The following is a 7,568-nucleotide window of genomic DNA, read 5'->3' as shown; positions in this document are numbered from 1 at the left end:
ACATGCCTAGCACACTTGGCCATTGTTTTTTTTTTCATTTGGCCAAATACGACAGGAATACTTTATTTTTAAATATTAAAGAAAGATATGGCATCTTAGAAAATAATACACGAAGTAATTGATTGATTTGGCTTCAATTTGACCGAAAACTTGGCACTTGGCTTAGGAATTTGTCTTTAAATTTATGATCATGCTAGAGACGTCAAGAAAAAAAATCATTACTTTATTTATGTCAACCTCTAGAGCCTAAACGAAATGTCTGTGGAATTAGCACGTCAGTCGGGGAGACGATACATTTTTGTGCCTTGAAGCATAAATCTCAATTAAATAATTAGTTACGACGCCGTAAAATACTCAGGGGCGCTATTTAGACTCGGGACAGTTAAACGTGCGTGCCGTTGTAGACTCAGTAGACTGTACTCTGACAGCGTTTGTGTAATACTTCGAGAAACTGAACATCTCCAAGTCAACTCGAACTTGGTGCGTTAAACGGTCGGTAGAACTGTTTAATTTGGTTTGAAGGACTAATAATTAGATGTTATTGTCGTCTTATACATCTACCGCGTAATTATTCCTCACTAATTCGTGATATATCAGTCCTTTTATTTCCTCGAGTGACCTTTGGTGCGTTGCTTAATTTAGTTTTGCAATGCCGGGATACGTTTCCGACGAATAATGTGATTTGAAAACGATTATTTTGATGAACATACTCCAAGGCGACCCATACATCGACGGTGAGTAACTTTTTTTCTGTAACCTGATATAACTTTTTTAAATCCAATTAGACACTGGTATGGCTGTTAGGTCACAGCTGCGTGTTATGTCAATATATTATTACGTATAATGTAACATAATAAGATTCTTATTGGATAACAGCCGGTAAAAATGTTCCTTTTATCATTTACACATCTGCAACTATTATTATTTATACAGTGAGGCATGATAACATGTTTTGTTTTTAAGTTTATAGTGTATCTTATGTGTGTGTAGTTTATGTGTGTAGTGTGTTCAGTGTGTATCTCAAACAACTTGCCAGACTGCTTTTAATGTTACATGAGATTGTTTCATTATAATAGTCTACATGAGATTATTTAATAAATATTTTATAAGGTTTTTTATCAAGTCATGATAGTAAACAAAATGTTAGGTTTGTTTCAAAGCTCCTAAATTCACTTCTAGTATTTAAAAAAACACTTTAAGCATGTATAAGTTTTTTTTTTCAATACATCTATTACATTTGGGTAATTTCTGACATACAGTAGAGCTTTGCTAATCTGTTGATTGCTGTATTTGAAAGTAGTTGTATTGCTATAGTCCGTTTATTTTAGTATTAGAAAGAACTTCGCAGAAGTTCGCTTGTGGTTCTAAATCTGGCACTTTTAGCGGTAACAATTTGAAGTAAATTATATGTATTGACCATGCTACATTAGATAATTCAATAATTATTAACAATTAACGAGCCTGATAAAAACTGCACGCTTGCTTCTGCGGAGTTCTTTCTAATGCTAAAAAAAACGAACTATATGTTAATACATTCATAATTATTACAACTTTTTACAAATGAAATGTTTTGATTGTATAAAATTTTGTAGATGATAATCTGAGCATCTCTGTAATCTATTAAGGGCAGGATTTTGTCTGTTCAAATAAGGCGAAGTCCCACTATAATACAATAATGTAGTAACATAGATTATGCATATGGTTGCCATTCATATCGGTTTTCCTAATTTTTAGTCTGTAAGAAGCATCTGGGCAGGATTTTTACAAAGTAGTAAGGTGTATTCATGTAAACCTGGAAAAATCATTCAAAAATCACTCATAATCCCTTATATATGAGTCTCTTTCCACAATAGGGTATTTGACCATATTTAAAATAAATTATGGTACACCATGCATGAAATAAAGGACCTAAAGATCAATAGAGAAACAGACTGGTTATTTTTAGACACAATTGCTATTTTAAAACCCATTTTTTTTTCCTAGTCTACTTTGGTGTCCCACTGCTGGGCAAAGGCCTCCCCTCGTTTTCCCCCACTCGACCCTGTCATCGGCATTTTCCCACCATTTGGGGTAGAATGCCCATATAAAACCCATATGGGGTTTAAAACCCATATAAAACTTTAAAGAGCAGGTAATTTGTTTGTGGCGTCACATGCTAGAGTTTCATATAAATTTCATAGTAGCAAGATCGTTTTGACGTACAAAAAAAGGAACTGATTTGACTATAGTTCGTTTTTTTAGCATTAGAAAGAACTTGCAAGAAGGTAAGCGATCTTGACATGTCTTTCAATTGAAAAACGCTTTTTAAAAATCAAAAACTATTACTTATGAAAGCAGAAAAATATAAATGATCGTATTAGATTCATAATTGTTACATATTTGCCGTGACTTATTTTTAAAACGTGTTTTTCAATTAAAAGACACATCAAGATTGTTTAGCTTTTTTCTAATGCTAAAAAAAATGAACTATAGTAGTCAAATACCCTATTAACAAATCTCTGGTAGTCATCTTGTAAAGGCGATTTCAATGAGTCCATTTTGATGAGATAAAATTTCTATGTAAATTTTTCGATTTATCATCAGATCAATATTGCATTATTATGGGCCAGTTGCAACGTCAGCGGACGCGCCCCGGCGCTTTACTATGAAACTTTCCATACATAAAAATTTTGCGAACTCTTTAACGATACGAACAGTTTGGTGCAACCGACCCTTATATTTGTGACGTCCCACAGGTAAAGGTACCTTATGGCGGTTGGCGCTTACGCTATTATTAACGCCGCTCCAATATTATTTCGGCGCTATGCGACGTAAGTGCCAGCCGCTATAAGGTACCTTTTGCCGTGGAACGTCACATTCATTATCAAAGCTACATAGGACTGTTAAATCCTTGTCAGTTACAATAGCAAGATAAATATAGGCTTGTAAAAGCATCCTTGAATAGTAATTTTATAGACCGGGAGATAGTGACACATTTTAATGGGTCATTTGTACCAGTATGGCGGTTCGTCAGGGGTCTAAGCATGTAATGAAGGAAAGAAAAATGATGGTCATAGCGCTGGTACCGGCGGCCCAATCGCGTGGGCGTTAGTCGAACGTGTCGGGTAAAATACGAGTGTCGAACGATTTGTACCACAAAAATCCTCGTATTATTCGATAGTCCATAAAAAAGAAGTAGACGGTAGCGTAATGCCATACTTCTCCGGTGTGGCTTACAGCCCGCCATACTGAGGCGAACACGTTAATTAAAAAAAAACAATTCAATCATTTGTGCCAAGCTAATTTTTGCACAGGTGATCATCGTCGAGCAGCCATTCATGGACATCACCATGCCATACTTTTCGGATGGTTCCAAATGGCCGCCATACCGCCGCAAAGGAGTTAATTTTTTTTTTATAGCTAAACGATTTGTACCATCTTGTAATTTTTTTTCAAGACTTTCTGTGTGATCATAAATGGAAATCTCATAATGCCATACCTGTAGGAGGTGGCAAATGTGTACAATATTTTTTTTTTTATTTCAAGTATGGTGCCCCTTTTTCCCCCTATTAGAAGTATGGCAAATATAATAATGGTCACATTGCATCATACAATTTCCAAAAATCCAAATGCCATACTGGTACAAATCGTCAAAAAATTGTTTTTTGTTTTAAGTCTTGGCTTAAGTCTCACAGTCGTCCGCCCCGTAGTTATAAACTGAACTACTATTACTACTACTAACTATTTTTTTTTAGGTATAATTGTATCCAAACAAACAGAATATGATGATGCCATGCTGTAAAAAAATATTTTACGTATACATAGTCGTATTTTTGAAACGTGTCGGTTAAATAAGTTTTTCAAGTATGGCAGTACTTTTTCCCCCTACTATAAGTATGGCAATTATAATAACGGTCACATTTTATCAAATACTTTCCAAAAATTTAAATGCAATACTGGTACAAATCGTTTAGCTATAAAAAAAAATTAACTCCTTTGCGGCGGTATGGCGGCCATTTGGAACCATCCGAAAAGTATGGCATGGTGATGTCCATGAATGGCTGCTCGACGATGATCACCTGTGCAAAAATTAGCTTGGCACAAATGATTGAATTGTTTTTTTTTAATTAACGTGTTCGCCTCAGTATGGCGGGCTGTAAGCCACACCGGAGAAGTATGGCATTACGCTACCGTATACTTCTTTTTTATGGACTATCGAATAATACGAGGATTTTGTGGTACAAATCGTTCGACACTCGTATTTTACCCGACACGTTCGACTAACGCCCACGCGATTGGGCCGCCGGTACCAGCGCTATGACCATCATTTTTCTTTCCTTCATTACATGCTTAGACCCCTGACGAACCGCCATACTGGTACAAATGACCCAGTAAAATGTGTCACTATCTCCCGGTCTATTATCTTTATCTCTTGACTAAGATAGTGACATGCCACTCTCATCTCTACTAAGATAAGCGGTTTCTGCTAAATCTTACAGTTTATCTGTAGGCTTTAAATTTGATTGATCACCGGGACATATCTTAGAAAGGGATCATCCATTAATTACGTCACACGAATTTCTAGGTTTTTTGACCCCTCCCCCTCTTTGTCACACTTGGTCACATTTTACAAACCCCTCCCCACCTGGTGTGACGTCACATTTTAGGCAATTTTGTTTTCAACGAAATCGGCAATACTAACTCGGCATTATTTTTTTTAATAAAAAAAATTTTTTTGGTAAAAGAAATATTAGTAATTTTATAACACAAAACCAATTAGGAACGAAAATTGCCTACTTCCAAAACCTCATTACGAGTATTTAAATGTACAGCGAATAAAAAATATGTATAAATTAATTTTCAGTTACTGATGAATAGTGATGAAGTTAAAATGACGTCACAATGTTTGTGAGTCCCCCCCTCCCCCATGTCACAACATGTCACATTTTCTTGACCCCCTCCCACCCCCTAAACGTGTGACGTAATTAATGGATGACCTCAAAGGTGCTTTATCACACTGGCGCCCAGAGATGTGAAAAATACTTTATAAAAAGTATTTAAATACAAAATACAAATACTTCCTTGATAATACTATTTCAAATGCAAAATACAAAATAGTTTTTGAATATTTATTTAAATACAAAATACGAAATAGGTATTTTCAAAATACTTTTTAAAAATACAAATACTTTGCGATAAAATGTACTCTGAGTAATGAATTCCTACTCTGAATTAAAAAGTATTACTCGGAATTTCCGAGTTGAAAAGACTCTCTTTACTCTTTGAAATCAATCCTCTATCTAAAGTGCAAATTTTAAATATTAACCGGTAGGATGTATAGGTACGGATGATGGTTTTTAATGGCCAACTTTTAAAGCATTAATTTGTAATGTTTTACAGCTAGTGTAATGCCTCTCGTTAGTGTGATGAAAACGTCTCGTTTGTGTTTCACCAGGGCAGAAAAGTTTGTTCTCCTCTCGTGCCTTGAAACCCTCGCAACACTCAAGATTCCACTTTTTTTTAACCACTCGCTACGCTAGTGGTCATGTGCAACGTTACTAATCAGATTCAACAGTTCAATGTTAAATGAATGAGAGAGTTGCCAGGATTGTAACATCAGAAGAGATTGTAACTCCTACCTACATTACCTACCTACTATAAAGTATTTTGTATTTTGAAAATACAAAATAGGTCCCAAAAACTATTTCAAATAAAATACAAAATAGTTTTCTTCAAAAGGTATTTAAATGCAAAATACAAAATAGGTATTTTGCATTTTGTATTTGCATTTTAAATACAAGTATTTCAAATAAGTCACATCTCTGCTGGCGCCACATCTAGTTGCGGCGGAGGCATAGGACTGGCTAAGAAGATAGGTACTGTCAGCATTAAATAGATAGTGACAGCCAAATTACAGAAAGCAAACGAGAAACAAACGAAGCCTCGGCCGACACTACCAAAAATACAGTTTCGGCGACGCCAAAATGTTCAGCAGTGTTCCGGCAGAAACATGTTTTTTTTTTATCGTAACCTCCGAAACCGAACCGTATGGAGACATTATCGTCTCAGCTCGCCACAGGTTACCTAAGGGCGTCCGCTAGCTAGCGCGGTTGCCCGGAACGGGTGAGCGGGTTAATGAAAACTAATATGAGCAACGCTCACTGGCGCGGACACGGGCGACGGATTTTACCTACAATGACACCCGCTCCGTGCACCCGCACCAGCTAGCGGATGCCCTGATAAGCCAAGATCCCATTATAAAGAATCTAATCAGTAATAATATGAAATGTGATAACACAATAATCAGTGAACAATTTAATGTAGTAATTTTTTTGTGTATGTTTCTGATAAGATAGTTATTTATTGTTCGGTTTAATAAACAAAACCCATTATTTTATTTATCACTCGATTGTTGAATCTTATTATGAGTATTATGACCAGGCTTCACACTTATCATAGCACGGTTCTTGCTAAATTGGAAATTCTATAGCGTAAGTATTGACAAACCAATTTAGCTAGGACCCTATAAAGTTCGTTTTTTTTAGCATTAGAAATAAGGTAAACAATCTTGAGGTGTCTTTCAATTGAAAAACACATTTTAAAAATAAGTTACGGCACATATGTAACAATTATGAATCTAATACGATCATTTATATTCTTCTGCTTTCATAAGTAATAGTTTTTGATTTTTAAAAAGCGTTTTTCAATTAAGAGACGTGTCAAGATCGCTTACCTTCTTGCAAGTTCTTTCTAATGCTAAAAAAACGAACTATAAATGGCGCAAAAATGGCAGAGCAGTGATGATACATTGCAGGTTAATAAACATCAGCTTGTAATAAAAATCTCAGGAATTCTGCCACGTTATTCTCAACCTAGACAATATAACGTGTATATTAGACAGGTTAACGATAAGCTTGTTTACCTAAATAATCCGTTATAAGCTTATAACAGTTATAACGGCAGTAAACATCAAATATTGTTTATTGTTTACACTCGGCCTTGACTCAATATTAGCGCGCTCATAATTATATAAGCGAATTTCGACCTTGTTACGTATACGTTAAGATCTAACGTGTGCGTGTGTCTGATATATTAGCAGATCTATGATTGTTTACAGATTGCTACTGAAAGTGTATACATTGCATATTTTAGACAAACTATTAGAGATGAGCAAAACGCTTCACTGAGTTGAAAAGATTTGATTCATATCTTTCGCTCGCGGTTATATATTCGCTCACTTCGCTCAGTGGTGAGTGGATCTGTAGACGATATGGTTCAAGAGTGAGTAGAGAGAAATGTCAATCAATCAGATACACACAGCCATAAGTGCGACCAAATGGCGAATCAGGCGATACCACAGAATAAATAATAGCACTACCGTACAAAAAGGACACTTCCTATAAAACCGAAGTTTGACAGCGATTCAGGGTCGAATCATGATATCCCTTTCTAACTTATGGCACTGTCCCTTTCGGCTATTTAGGGTTATCAAAATTCATGTCATTTTCTTATCTGTGGTCGTGCACGCAAAGGGACGTCAAGGTGTGTTAAACTGATTTGTGCATAACAATAAGGAAAACCTTTTATTA

At 35.6% G+C, this 7,568-nt stretch overlaps 1 protein-coding gene across 1 annotated transcript in view; it reads left to right on the top strand.

The window, feature by feature from the left end:
- Positions 1-594: 594 nt before the first annotated feature.
- LOC134677466 (oxysterol-binding protein-related protein 8) overlaps positions 595-7,568 on the top strand; it is a 117,520-nt gene continuing 110,546 nt past the window's right edge. The window contains exon 1 of the mRNA XM_063535947.1: positions 595-734. The gene's annotated coding sequence lies outside the window, so the exon portion shown is untranslated. The remainder of the gene's footprint in view (positions 735-7,568) is intronic.

This window comes from Cydia fagiglandana, chromosome 26, assembly GCF_963556715.1.
Source record: "Cydia fagiglandana chromosome 26, ilCydFagi1.1, whole genome shotgun sequence".
Taxonomy (NCBI): domain Eukaryota; kingdom Metazoa; phylum Arthropoda; class Insecta; order Lepidoptera; family Tortricidae; genus Cydia; species Cydia fagiglandana.
The sequence above is the reverse complement of the archived record's forward strand: the minus strand, read 5'-3'. Positions and strand labels throughout refer to the sequence as shown.